General features: G+C 40.5%; 1 non-coding gene across 1 annotated transcript; it reads left to right on the top strand.

Moving 5' to 3' along the window:
* Positions 1-2,843: 2,843 nt before the first annotated feature.
* LOC113247685 (U6 spliceosomal RNA) lies at positions 2,844-2,950 on the top strand. The gene has a single exon (XR_003313348.2). It is a non-coding gene; the product is annotated as a U6 spliceosomal RNA (small nuclear RNA).
* Positions 2,951-14,428: the final 11,478 nt, after the last annotated feature.

Raw genomic sequence — 14,428 nt, 5'->3', positions numbered from 1 at the left:
TATTTGACCCAGAAATTCCAATCCTATCTTTGTACCCTAGAGAACTGTTCACACTCATGCTCAGAGAACTGTATTGAAGACTGTTTCAACATTGTTTATGAAAGCTTGAAATGTGGAAACATTCTAAATGTGGTTCATTCACATAACGTATTACAAATCAGCCAGAATAATGAGCCAGAGCTACACAGAGAAAACAATGATCAATTTCAAATTTATGTTGAACTAAAAAGAGAGAGTTGCAGAAGAATACATGGAGTATATCATTTATGTCAAAGCTTAAAAGCATGCAAAAGAAACCTACACATTTATATGGACACACAGAACTGTACTTATGGGGTAAATATGTGCATTTATAGCGGCCAAGTTCCAGAGAGCTGGGAGTGGGAGCATGGGGAGGGGGTGGGGGGAGACAGCGTAGTTGGGGAGAGGCGGGGGAAGGGGGCTTCCACTGTATTTGCACCATTTTGTGTCTTAAGCTCACTGATGGACATTTATTCTATTCATCTTTAAAGTTTATGCATCTTGTAGGATTGAAATATTAACAAAACTAAGGAAAACTATGTTGAGTAAAATTTAACCTCTGATGACTAAAATCCATCTTGTTATTTTTTTACTAACACACACAGCAGTTCAACAGTTCATTGAACCTACTCTTTACCTATAGTTATGTTCTTGTTTCCTTCCTCCTTTTTTCTAATTCTTTTCATGACTCTTCCATACTTCTCTCCAGTCAATGATGTGTCTAAAAAATTAGATCTTATCTTTCTTTATCTATTACCTATCTTTTGTCTCCCACCCATCCATCATCTATCTACCTAGATGTATATTTATATGAAATGTTAAAAAACAAAATTCAACTGAGTAAATTTTAAAGATCTTATTGGCTTTATTTAACAACTCATGAACTGTTCAGCACTCCATCCAGCAGATAGAAAGGAGCTCTGAGGAGCTGTACAAGATGGAAGACTTTTATAGACAGAGGGAGTACGAACAAGGAAGTTACATGGGGCAAAGATGAGTGTTGGTTAAAGCAAGGTTACTTTCCTTTAGGAGATAAGGGGTCCATCAGGCAGATTACCTAGTTAGTGCTGGTCAGGTGATTCCTGACTGACTGGTTTAAGATTCCATTTCTGGGAGAGCTGAAACTGTAATTACGTCCTTGTTTGGTGACATGGGGCTTAGCATAAGTGACTCCATTTGGTACTAGTTGTCTTGTTTTTAACACGAGAAACATGATTTACTCTATTGACTTCAAGTTTGACTTAAATGCCTTTAGTTGACAGAACTAGTTCTAAAATGCTTTACACTTTGGGGCACCTGGAAGTCATGATCCTAGGGTCCTAGGATCGAGCTCCGCTAGGGCTCCCTGCTCAGCGGGGAGCCTGCTTCTCTCTCTCCCTCTTCCCCTTCCACCCCTCACCTCTGCTTGTGCTCCCTCTTTCAAATAAATAAATAAATAAATAAATAAATAAATAAATAAATAAAATCTTTAAAATGCTTTACATTTTGAATTTGGGAAAAGCTCCCCCAAAAAGGAGGGAAGGGAAAGCAAAATTCCAATAGACTTCTGGAAAAGCTCAGCACTAGTTATACTAGGTTTCTCAACTCTGCGAAGTCTCTGAGTTCTGTTCTGAGATGGAGAAGCTGCCAGACATCCGTGTGATCTTTTTTGTTTTGCAGGAGGTAAGTCGCTGGCTGTTGTCTTTTATGTTATTTGTCACTTGCTGATTTTCTTGAAAGAGCTCAACTTCAGTGCTTTTGTTTCAGCTTTACTCAGCTCTCCCACCCCACAACCACTGGGAAACAATTTGTCTATCTTACATCTCTCACCTTGTTTGGAGTGAGATAGAAGTCAGACCTTGGGGGGGAAATGGGAGAAAATTAAATCTTGTGCAATGTGTGGCTTTTTTCCAGAGTTCCCCACAGGATAGCAGCTAAATGTTTAATCTTACTGTCTCTTTGAGGCATTTTAAAGCCAATTATCTGGGGGAGTGGATTGTTACTCTGCTGCTATTTTGAGAAGAGTGAGGAAACTGTTAGGTTTTTCTTGTATTCGTACAAATGACGTGAGCCTGGTGATGTGGTGACTTAGCTGCTTAGGATACTTTGCACAGGCTTCGGAGATAAAATAAGCAGGTTAGAGTATTACTGTTGCCAGATCCAAAGCAAGAAATATCAAATAAGTGGCCTTGAATTCAGAACATCCCAAAATGCTTTTGCCTAGAGCATATGAATACATGCGTCAGAAGTCTATACAGACTCTTCCAAACTGGGGAGAAAAGGATCTGGGGATGGCCTAAGATTTCCCCAAGGTCAATAATGGGGTTTTGTCCTCTCCTTCTAGCAACACCTTAATCTTTTCAGCTTGTGTCCTCCGAGTGCCACCGACAGCCAGCATGGGACCAGTTACTGAGCTGTAGATTGAAGGAAACTCATGAGTTCACCATGGCAGCAGTCCCTTTCTTGTCTTCAAGAGGGCAGGGATGGAGTCCGAGCTTTCTTTGTGTTTCTCTTAGAACCAAGACAGTATTAGCTCAATAAAAACTGATTACGGGACTAAGACTCTAATTCGTGACACTGTATCATGAACCCACAATCATTGAAAAGGTTTGATTTTGGCAAACCAATAGACAGACAAAAGTTGCCCCCAATACTAAAGGAAATTAATATATGATAGTTTCAAAGCAGTTGGAAAGAGATAGATTATTTAATAAATGGTTGGGATAACTGAAAAAAAGTTATAACTCAACACCAAATCCATTCCAATGACTTAGAAATTTAAATGTAAAAAAATGACTGTTAGCATGGGATATTTTTTAGAACGAATATTAAGAGGTAGAAAGGTACTCACTATGGCAGCACATGTACTAAAATTAGAAAGATACAAAGAAGATTAGCATGGCCTCTGCAAAAGGATAACATGCAAATTTATGATGTATTCCATATTTTAGAGAGAGAGAGAGAGAGAGAGGTGGAAGGCCCTTCTAAATAATACTTAAAATTGGAAACCATAAAAAGAAAACTTTAATACAGGTGACTATGTTAAAAACATTTCTACACAACAGAAAGCCTAAAAAGGAAAATTAGAAACCACAGTTTGGAGAAAGAAATGTTTGTAATGCACAAAAGAAGGACCTCATTGTCCAGTATGAAGCATTAGCTGACCAGTAAGAAAAAGATCATAGAAAATATACAAAGGCCCTGAATAAGCAACTTACTGGGAAAAAAAAAAACAACCCACAAGTGCTTCCATCACGTAAAAGAATGTTTGATCTCATTGAAAATAAAAGAAATAGAAGTTAAAATCATGAACACTATTTTTCATCTATCAAATATATCAGATGGTCTTGCAAGATCAGTAAACTAGATAATACACATGGGCTGGAAAAAGGCAGTCCCATACATTGCTGGTGGGAGTATAAGCCTCGCTATCTTTAGAAGGTAAGTAGGCAATATTTTTCAAAAGTACACATACTTTTAAATTTGATAATTCAACTCCTAGGAATTCATTCTACTGATAGTCCGGACATAGGTGCATAACAAAACAAATATTTATTGTGCCACTGTTTGTAATAACCTAACACTAGATAAAATCTAAATTTTTATTAAGTAGGGGTTGGTTAAATAGATTATAAAATAAATTGATAATGAAATCATTAATAGTATTATAAATCAGGTAGATCTATGTAGACCAATGTAAAATAATCCTCCAGATTTAGTTCTAAAAGATGCACAGAATAGTGTACTCCTATTTGTGGCATTTCAAATAAGTGAGAAAATGATGAAATACTCTAAAAATGAAATTGGGCAGGTGGCTATCACAGCACATACAAAATATAATTTATACTTGAAACAGGAAAAGAACTAAACATAGTAATAATACCATATAATACTTACAGTGTATAAGCATTTTACAAAACATTAACAATAATATTTTTTTATAAACATGGATTGAGGAAGACGTTCCTAAGCAACTGCAAAACCCAGTGGTCCTAAAGTGAAATAAACTGATAGATTTCACTACGTGAAGATTTTAAAACTTCTGAATATCAAGAGATAGCATAAACAAAGCTTTCAGAAAGGGAATTAATAACAGAAAATATTGTAATGTATAAAAGAGACACGTGGGTTTATCTACATATGTAAAGAGCTCCTACAAATCATTAAGAATAAAAAGATAAAGGACCAAACAGAATAGGGTTTGCAAAACCAAGTCCCTACAGGGATTAGACAGGTCATTGAAAGAGATCAGTGACCTGTTGCAAGGGAACATAGGGTCCAGGAAAGACCTACTCCACTAGAGGAAGGAGCCTTTCTTCTGTTCCAGCCATTTATTGCCACAGGCGGCCCAATGCTGTAGAGCCTTCAGGTATTCAGGAGAGGCTAGAAATATGGCTTTAAAAAATGTTAAATATTCCAATTTCTAAACTTTGGAAACTAATTTGACGAGAACTACAAAATGCTGTGTAGAATGAGCAAAACATACCTTTTTAAACTTTATTATAGAAAAATGAGCAAAGGCTGAAAACAGGCCACTCACAGGAACACAAATTGTCAAAAGAAATTTAAAATTATGGCTAATCTCCTTTAGTCAGAGAAAGGCAAAATGAAATCATGAGATACGTTTTTCACCCATCATAGTGACTGAAATTAACAAGAACAGATAATACTGTGTGTGGATACAAGGCTTAATAAAATGGGAAATTGTATACACAATTGGTAAGAGTTTAAGTGTTGGTATCTTTTTCTGGAAGGCATTTTGACACTATCAAAATTAAAAATTTAAGGGCATGCCCTTTGATTTAGTAATTCAATTTCTAAGTACTCCACTAAAATATTTTCACCTGTGCACAAATATGCTTTTAGTATTCTTTGTTATATTGCTTATAATTATGAGATATTGAAAAGTCTCATCCCTTATGAAGGACAGTTATGCTGAATAAATTATGGTTGAATCCTCACTGTATAAGTATTGTGCCGTCACTGAAAAGGATGAGATAGTTCTCTACGGCATTGCAAGAGCTCCAAGCTGGATTACATGAAAAAAGCAAGTTACAGAACAGTACATATTATATGATCTCACTTATGAGAAAATTATTTGTATGTATACATACACGTGTGCATAGAAATGTATAGAGAATGGCCTGGAAGGCTCTACTCGAATTATTGGCTGTGTCAACTCTGGGAAAGAAGTGTAATCGATGGTGGTGCAGTACTAAGGCATTTTTATTTTTTTCTTAGATTTTTTTTTAATGTAGATTAGATTGGCAGACTTAACGTGTAAATGACCACATAATAAATATGTTAGGTTTTGTGGGACATGGTTTCCATCACAACTATTCAGTTCTGATGTTGTAGCAGGAAAGCAGCCACAGACGGTATGTAAATGAATGGGGATGGTTGTGTTCCAATAAAACTTTATTTATCAGAACAGACAGTGGGTTGGATTTGGCTCCAGGGCTGTGGTTTGTCAGTTCTCCTTTAAATGCTTTTCTGTTTTCTGGAGATGTTTATTTCTTTAAATGCTTGAATCTTTTAATAAAGAAAATGTATTTATACCTTTTGTACTTGTAAAAATTTCTACCTCCACCTGCATTTTTTTATTGGGGAGAAAGCAAAAGAAATAGCATAAAGTGTTATTTATTTTTAAATATTGAACCAGTTTTTAAAAATACCACTCAAGGATTAATTTATCTCTTTCATCATAGGTTTGAAAGAGCACGTTTATTGTGTGCTAAATTTTTACATATATTTGTGTCTGTTTTCGAACTCCCTATGTTCCTGTACCAGGGCCAAGCTTTCAACATTACAAAAGCTTTTAAATCTACTTTTATCTGTTAAGGCTAGTTCCTACCTCACTCTTCTCTTCCAGAATTTTCTTGACAGTTTCATAGGTTTGTCTTTCAGATTAAAATGTGTATAATGATTTACCTCAAAAAATCTTGTTTTGGTTTTCGTTTGACCACAATTTAAGGACCGCTGACATCTTTGCATTATTAATCATTTCTACTGAAGAACTAGGCACATATTTCCATTTTTTTTCAAGCTCTCAAATGTCCTTCAACTGAATTTTACATTGTTCTGCACATATTGTACATCCTACATGTTTCTTATTAAGTTTGTTCTCGGGCTACGGCAGACACTATAAATTGTATTATTTAACACCAGCTCCAACTCCTTTCTAGCATGCTTCCTGTAAAGACTGAAAGGCTAAAAACCACATTTTCTAGACTCTGTGGTAGCTGGGGTTCTGGGTGTGATGTGAGTTCTATGGAGCTGACCCACCAGGGTAAAACTTAGGAAGACAGCACTGAGAACCAAGAGGGGACCCATTTGGAAGAACAGATCTGATGGCAAAGGTGTTCAGTGGCATTGGGGTTTTCTCTAGAACATTCCTGCGCTGTGACTGGGTATTGCTGCAGGTAGAATTCCTCCTCATCCTGTGGCATCCAAGTTTGGATCCCTGAACTGTATCCCCCAAATACCATAAACTCCCTAATTTGTTGTAGTAAACTTGTTTTTGTTTAAAATAGATAGATTTGTTGTCTGAAATTCTGTCTGATATCCATGCATGTTTCATTTTATTATAAAGGGAATCTTGTATTCCCTCATATCTTCTGATTGTTGATTATATATGAGAAAGCTATTAGTTTTTTTCTATATTAAATTTGTAACTAGCTACCTAACCTAATTCAGATGGGTTCTAATCATTTGTAATGAAATTTCTAGTTTTCCAGTCATATAATCATATCCTCAAATAATATTACTTTTGCCTCTTTTGTTCCCATATTTATCCTTGACATCTTGCCTTCCAAAGTGCATTGACTCCCAATAACATTACATGACATTACACTGACTCCAGACCAATGTTAAATAATAACGGATAAATTGGACATCTGCCTTGTGCATTAATGCTCGTAATGTTTTATCAGGAAGAACAATACTAGATTTCGCTTTGTAATATATTAATCATGTGGAGTATTCACATATCACTATTTTCACATTCTTAAATCATAAAAAGATGTTGAAATTGGCCAAATGATAGCATCTCAGGAGATAATCAGATCTTCTTTGACATCTGATATGGTGAATTCCATTTAAGACTTCTAAATCTCCCATGCCCAACAGTGCTGCAGAAAGGGTACCAGACACTCCTGACAGTCTGTCCCTCCCTGTGTTCTTTACATAAAGTACCATTCTCATTCATTTAATGCTTCCTGCCTAGAATTCCTGTTTGTCTGATATTGATATCACAACCCTCATGTGTTCCCCAGCCAGACTGGCAGAAAATCTACCAATTTCTTAACCATCCTCACTTGCTTGCCCTGCCTGAGCTGTGAAGTCTGAGGGAACAAATCCTTTCCAAAAGGAGTCAATCCAACTTCCCCTTGGTAGCTGAACAGAGCGCCAATCTGGGCCTGCTGCTGGGAGGTCTCAGGGACCTGCTCCTGCCCAGGGCCACCTGGGTCCCCCAAAGAGCTTCTGTGAGCTCCTGTGGGCTACGCTTAGCCCAACGTGGCCTTCATCGGCTCCCCCAAACATAGCCCTAAGCCCCAGCTCTTTCAACAGAGTTCATCTCTCTAAGATGCTCCGGCCAAGCTGACCCATTTGTCCCGCAGACAAGATGCTTTCTCTGGGTTTCTGACCCTCATCCAGAGGTTTTTCTTCTCAACTCTCCAAACGCAAAAGGTTCCTTTCAGTCCTTTCCTTGGACAATACAGCTAGACTTTGTATTCAAGCCTTCAAAAACACAATAGCATGCTTATATTTTATCTTAGACTTTATAACCCCCCAAACCTGGTTACTCTCTTCCCTTCTTCATTTCCTTCTCATCGTCAGAGTGGAGGGGGTAAAGAGAAAGACCCAACCACGCATGGGGGGGGGGGGGAAGAAAAGAAAACGATCTCGCATGGGGTGAAGGAGGGGCTAGAGGAGCCGATCACGTGTATGTGGGGTGGGGTAGATGAGAAGGACCCAATCAACTTTAGGGAACGAGTTATACCTCTCACAAACCACAGTGTAGTAGTTAGGGCAGTTATAAGTTAAATTCTCTAAAGGTCACTCTTAAGTAAGGTTAACTTTTACTATAGGGTCTGTGTGTCGTGTTTCATTTGTGTGCATGTGAGTTAAAGGTTTGTAATGTGCTTTTAGTTCTGTGATTACCTTTGTGATTTTAAATATATTAAGATCTCTATTTCTGGACTCACCAGATTTTGAAATATCTTTATAATTCTTCCTGATGAAAAAGGTGGAAACTTTTTCCTTATACTTCCTCACACATTCTGTTCCACCTCTTGCAGTGAGGTAAAAATGTACTATTCAAATATACAGAAAATGTAACTTCATTTTAAATAACTGAGCTGATTTTATTCTGAGTGTCTGTTCCCATTCAGTGGTAAAAGGAAATGCTAAATGAAGCAGCAGCAAACAACACTAATAGAATAAAACTTCCAATATTCCAACCCTGTTTTTTCCCAAAGACTCTTAACCGTGTCCATTCGAGGAGCCTGAGGCTAATCCAGTGAAAACCGTCTCTGTGGGGTGGGGTTACCGGATTCAGCACGTCAAACAAGACATTTCAATGGGACATACTTATGCTTAAAAAAAAATCATTGTTTATCTGAAATTTAAATTTAACTCTGCATCCTGCATTTCATCTGGCAATCCCATTTGGGATGGGAAAGGAAAAGGGGGGGAAGAGGAACAGAACGGAAACAGAAAGGAAATGTTGAATTTAACAGGAGTCTTTCCCTCTTGTCTCTGGGTGGTGTCTAGGCCTGGGGAAGCCTGAGTTACATCATCATGGGGGTGGGGGCTGTCTGGTCTCCATGTTTATTTTCTGCTGGCTCCCGGGGACCACTGGTGGAGGTGAGGTTTATTTTGTAGACTTTGGGTGTGGGTTCCTGTCTACTTTGGTCCACTGATGAACTTTTTTGGCTGCCACGACTTGTGATCCATTTTCTTGGCCCAGGCTGTGCTAGGATCACTCCAAGAATCTCACCGTAGCTCCCTGATGACTGGCCCCTCCTTACCGGGGGTGAGAGGGGTCCAGTTTCATCTTCTAACCTGCCCCAGCCGGGGGACCGGGTGGGGTACATCACCCAGGCGTGAGGAAGGCATTGTGAGGGACGATCCTGCAAAGCCATACAGCTGGGGAAAGATCAAAGGGAGGAGCAGATTTTGCCAAAATCCATGACAGGATTTCCCCTTTTTCTTTTACCCCACCAGTATAGCTCCTTCTGTGTGCTAAATGACCGAAGAAAAGAAAGATGGCACTGCCGAACAGGCCCTTTTTCAGCCTTGCTTACTCTGCCTGTCTCTCACATAGAACTCAAGTCTGAGAGCAATGTTCTCTTTGCTTCTACAGCCAACCCTTGCCCTCCGACCCCACCCTTTCCAGAAGGACAAATTGGTTAGGTTTTCAGAACATCTTTCACTTTTAGAGAATCTCTTCTCTATTATGAGATTTGCGTAGGTATACATTTGCTTAAGCATTAGAATAAAAACTATTCTGTTGTCTTTAACCAGAGTTCCCATAAGTTTAATGATTATATATTCGTCCAGGAAGTTAATCCAGTTTCTAGTAACTGTTTCTTATTGTTAGATACTTGAACATTCCGATTATTTCCTTCAAAATAAAGTTTGTGAACCAAGATGTTCCTGAGTTTTGTGTTTTACCCTGTTTTCTCATTTTGCATTATCAGCATCGGGATTATTATGTCAAATAAGAACTGCAAAGGCATCCTCGGTACACACAACTACATTGCTTTCTGGAAAGACTGTTACATGCTGGGAAAAAATGGGACGTGATTAATGTTTATTGTGATGATGTTTTCCAAAGACCAAGAATGGCTCAAGCCCTGCTCTAGCCATGGAAACGCCAACCTACAGGGATGCTGATGGGGGCATATGAATGAAGGAGAACACAGCCATTGGCTGAGACATTGGCCCCAACTTCTGTGTAGCACTCACATGAACCAGGTGGAAACTTAATGGAAGTCCTTGGCCCCATGCCCAGCTCTAGATCTTATACCTCACCATCATGATGGCGGGGTTGTGGGGCAGGGGCATTGCACCTGCTTACAGAAGAGCAGGAAGCAAGGCTCCTGAGAACTGTTCCAACCCTGAGGTTAGTGTACATGTAGATTGTCTACCTGGGGCCTTTCCACCCCATATTCCAGGTGCAGGCTAGAGTCCCAGACCTGCCTGTCAGGGAAGCCTATCCCAAGCTTCAGTAATGGGATCCGGTTGTGATCGCTGGAAACCCAATGCCAAATCAGGAAGTTCTTCTCACCCTTGAGGACTATCAGAAGATCCTGCTCTGACCTCGTAGGCCTGGTTCTCAGAAATTTCCTGCTGCTTCCCTGTGATGTCCCCGTTCATCCTCTCTTGGTCTTTGTGACAGTATTACTTATATTGGTAGCAGCCACGATGGGACATTAGCCCAGAGCCTCCTGGTACATTACACAAGAAGTCACACCCCTTTTTCATTCCAAATTATGCATAACTCTGTGACTTAAATGATTTTACCAAAAAATATAGTCCAAAGAGCAACCTAGCAATACAAAAACAATTCACAAAATACGGGTTCTGAATCCCACAAGGAAATAAAATGCTTCCTTTGCACTCAGATTCAGTAAAGTCCCCCATGTTTTGTCATGAGCTTTAATTCTGCTTGGTCCCAGCTGGGCCGAGCCAAGTGTGGGGTGTGGAGATGCCTTGGGGTCCCTCCTTCAGTCACTGTGGTCCGGACTGTCATGCCCCTCAGCACAGTGACATTCTCATCTCACACACACCCCCTTTTCTGGGGGGACTCAAATAGAATCAGCTTACTAGTCACACACACTTCCCAACGAGAAGTAAGATTCCTAAGACATAGCGCACTTTACAGTCAAGGACTAACTGTCAGCAGGTCGTGCTAATGAGGAAAGGAAAGAAGAAAAGGAAAAGCTTTTAATTAATTAATTAATTAATTAATTTTTGAAAGGGAAAGGCTTTTAAATTCAATTCTCCTAAAGCTTTGTCAAGCTGACTGGAACCATTTTGGCTGGTGGAAGGGTCCAGAACATTCATTCAGATCCACTCAGCACAGGAGCTAGGATACTTCTTTCAGTAAGTTAAGATTAGTCAGAAAGGACCCCAGAGAAGCACATCTGGATGATGGCACCTGAGGCTCTTTCTTAACTTCAGGAAGGACGAGGCCAAGCAGGTAGACGTTTCTGATGGAATCGCTATGATGAAAGTGGCCCCAAGGTCTCATGACACTTTTTCCAGTCTACATTAGCCCTCTTGGCTCCCTCCGCCTCCACCCCAACCAGCCAAGCAGCCAAGGAGGGTTTGGGGCTGAATCAAGTGTGACTGCTTTCAACTTCTGGTCACCTGTTCCCCTTGTTCACCCTAGGGCATGGACTTTGCCTTCCTGGGCACCCCAACCCAGGACTGTATAAGGGAAGCTTCCAGTGTTCATTGTATTTTAGTTTATCTTCTGAGAGGCCAGAGCATAACCCCTGGGAAAGCTGTTGGAGAAGAAACAGTTTCTAAACTCCTAGAACTATTGATATTAATAGTAAAACCTAGCAGTCGTTGAACATATAGCACTCACCAGGCACTGTTCTCAGTTGTATCTAACAGATCATCAAATCTTTCTGTCCCCTGCAGTGTTAGAAGGCAGGGCGCCCCCTACCTGTAGGGGCCTAGCCCAGCATGGAAGGTGATGTGCTTCTTCGCCAGTATGAGCCAGGAGAGCAACACAGGCAGGATATGCAGAAAGAACCCGTAGGGGGCTGCTTGCATCTCTGCCCACAGCAGATCTGAGACAGCAGACGAGGGTGTCTGATACCGAGACCACATTAATGACCATTTCCTGAGGTTCCTTCCTGGGTGTGTGTGTACCAGGGATGTGACACAGGCTGGTGGACCAGGCAACTTCCCTGGCGGTGTCACTGTGGGCTGTCTGAGTTGTCACTGGGAACACCTGGGGATCCTGGACACATATTGGGAGTGGTCTGAGCACTTGATGTTGCAACCTTAGTTTATCTGACAAACGTATTGAGCACCCACTGTGTGCCAGGCACAGCCATGAACAAACTTATTTGAGCACTTCATTGCCTTCTGGCACCATAAGATGTTCCAAGTTCACCTTGGATTTTTTCTCCCCCAGTCCTGGAATCAACCACTCCCTCAAGGAGCTCTGATTCATTTTATTGAAGAATGATGTTTAGAAGCCACAGTCTAGGTACTTAGTGTTCTCATTGCCACTGGAGTGTCATTGCCTGTGAGCTGTCTTAGCTTGTCACGAGAACCCAGGAGCCAACCTGCAGGACCTCTAAAAAACCAAAGCTAAAACGATTTGAGCAACAAAATAAATAATGCTTGTATTAGATTATAACTCATAGAAAAAAGTGACTGTTTAACCCATAGAAGAAAGTGACTGTCCATAAGCCCTTACTGCTATAAATAAAAAATTGAAGGAATAAATAGAGGAGAAGGGACATCTCTTACTTATAAAGTTCCTGTTAATAAATGTAGATAGAAAGACAGAAATTGAAAATCACTATTAGGCAAACCTCTCAGTACTAACTGCTGCAGACAGGACCCACCAATGGACGCTAAAACTTTGAGGAGATGCAGGACATTTGCATAGTCTCAAAGTATTTTCCCCCAAATATTTGCCAATGACAAAGTGAACACTAGTAACTTTGCAATGAAGAAACACCTTCTTAACCAAGTAATCGAGGTTAACACCACCAGTAACAACCCTGTGATAGGATACACTGAGAACGAAACGTCTAGGGTATTCTGGCCCCAAATCCATTACTTTCTCCCAGTCATGAGAAAACCTCAGACAAATGATCAAAACATTTTACAAAATGGGGCGCCTGAGTGGCTCAGTCATTATGCATCTGCCTTCAGCTCAGGGCGTGGTCCCGGGGTTCTGGGATCGAGCCCCACGTCAGGCTCTTCCACTGGGAGCCTGCTTCTTCCTCTCCCACTCCCCCTGCTTGTGTTCCCTCTCTCTCGCTGGCTGTCTCTCTCTGTCAAATAAATAATAAATAAATTAATTAAAAAAAATTTTACAAAATAATCCATCCCTACTCTTCAAAATGTTAAGGTCATGAATGACATGGCAAGATTGAAACTGTCACATATTGGAGGACAAGAGTTAGAAATAAGCACTAAATGCCATGCTGGCTCCAAGAAAAAAGACCTAAGTGGAAAAAGCAGTGAAACTCTTGATAAAGTCTGTAGTTTAGTTAATAATATTCCCAGTTTTGATCATCCTGCTGTGGCCACATAAGATATTAACATTAGTGGAACCTGGGAGGGGGGTGTACTATTTTTGCAACCATTCTGTAAATATAAAGTTAATACAAAAAGATAGTTAATAAAAAAGAAGGAAGAATTAAAAAAAAAACACAATAAACCCAACATCTTTTCTCCTTTCAGCGATCTTAGCTAGTTGTACATGCTTGGGTGGGATCCTTAACAGTGCCTCGGTCTCCTCATCTGTAAAATGGGATAGTAGTAGTATCCAGCTCACTGGGTTGTTAGGAGCGTTAACACAAGTGCAGGGTTCAGGCCGGTGCCTGGCACACGGTGGGCACTGATGAGAGACAGTCTGCAATTATTTAACATTCTCGAGCCGTGTGTACCACCCTTGGCTGGAGTCAGCTTTCTGGGCTCCAGCAGCTCAGGCAAACTTAAGAGCATGCAGACGGTCGTACGAAAAGAACAAAAGGAAGGTGGTGTGTCCCTTAGAGCAGGTGGGTGTTGGGGGGGCGCACAAGGATCCTGCCTCAGGAAGAGGCATGCTGTAGAACATCCCCACCTAAATCCTCCCTGCCCCTAAGATTGACTGCATGGGGGTTAAGGCTTCCTTTTTAGGTATCTGTGTCACCAGCACCTGGCAAGGAAACTCACACACACGAGGACTACGAATAAATATGTTTTAATTGATTTAAATGTGGAAAACACTCCTGTTCTAAAAATATATGGAAAAACATGGTAGTGTATGATCTATACAGAGATTATCATGTAAAAAGATAAACACCCATAAGTGGAGAGTAAAAGAAAATAACATGCCACACTGTTAACTGCAGTTGTACGTGAGTCATGGGATTAAGGGAAGGTTTGTTTTCTTGGCTTTTCTGTACTTGTAATTTCTTTTTTTATTGAGGATACCTAACCGTGACAATGAGAGTATCGTGAGAAGCACGGTTTCTCTGAGATCCTGCCCCAGCTGACTTCCTAGGGGCACCATAGTGGTGGAGCAAGGACTGTTGAACTTGAAAGAACTGAGCTGAGCCTGCTGGAGGGGTGGTACAGAGAGAAGATGCTTCCCTCAGAGGCCCGCAGAGAGGGGGCAAGGGGGTCAGCAGACAGAAGAGAACAGTGTGCTGCCTGCTGGCCTGCCTCAGGGGACACCCAG

This window comes from Ursus arctos, unplaced genomic scaffold (genome assembly GCF_023065955.2).
Source record: "Ursus arctos isolate Adak ecotype North America unplaced genomic scaffold, UrsArc2.0 scaffold_8, whole genome shotgun sequence".
In the NCBI taxonomy this organism is placed as follows: Eukaryota; Metazoa; Chordata; class Mammalia; order Carnivora; family Ursidae; genus Ursus; species Ursus arctos.
Note: the sequence above shows the minus strand (reverse complement) of the source record. Positions and strands in the feature narration are given on the sequence as shown.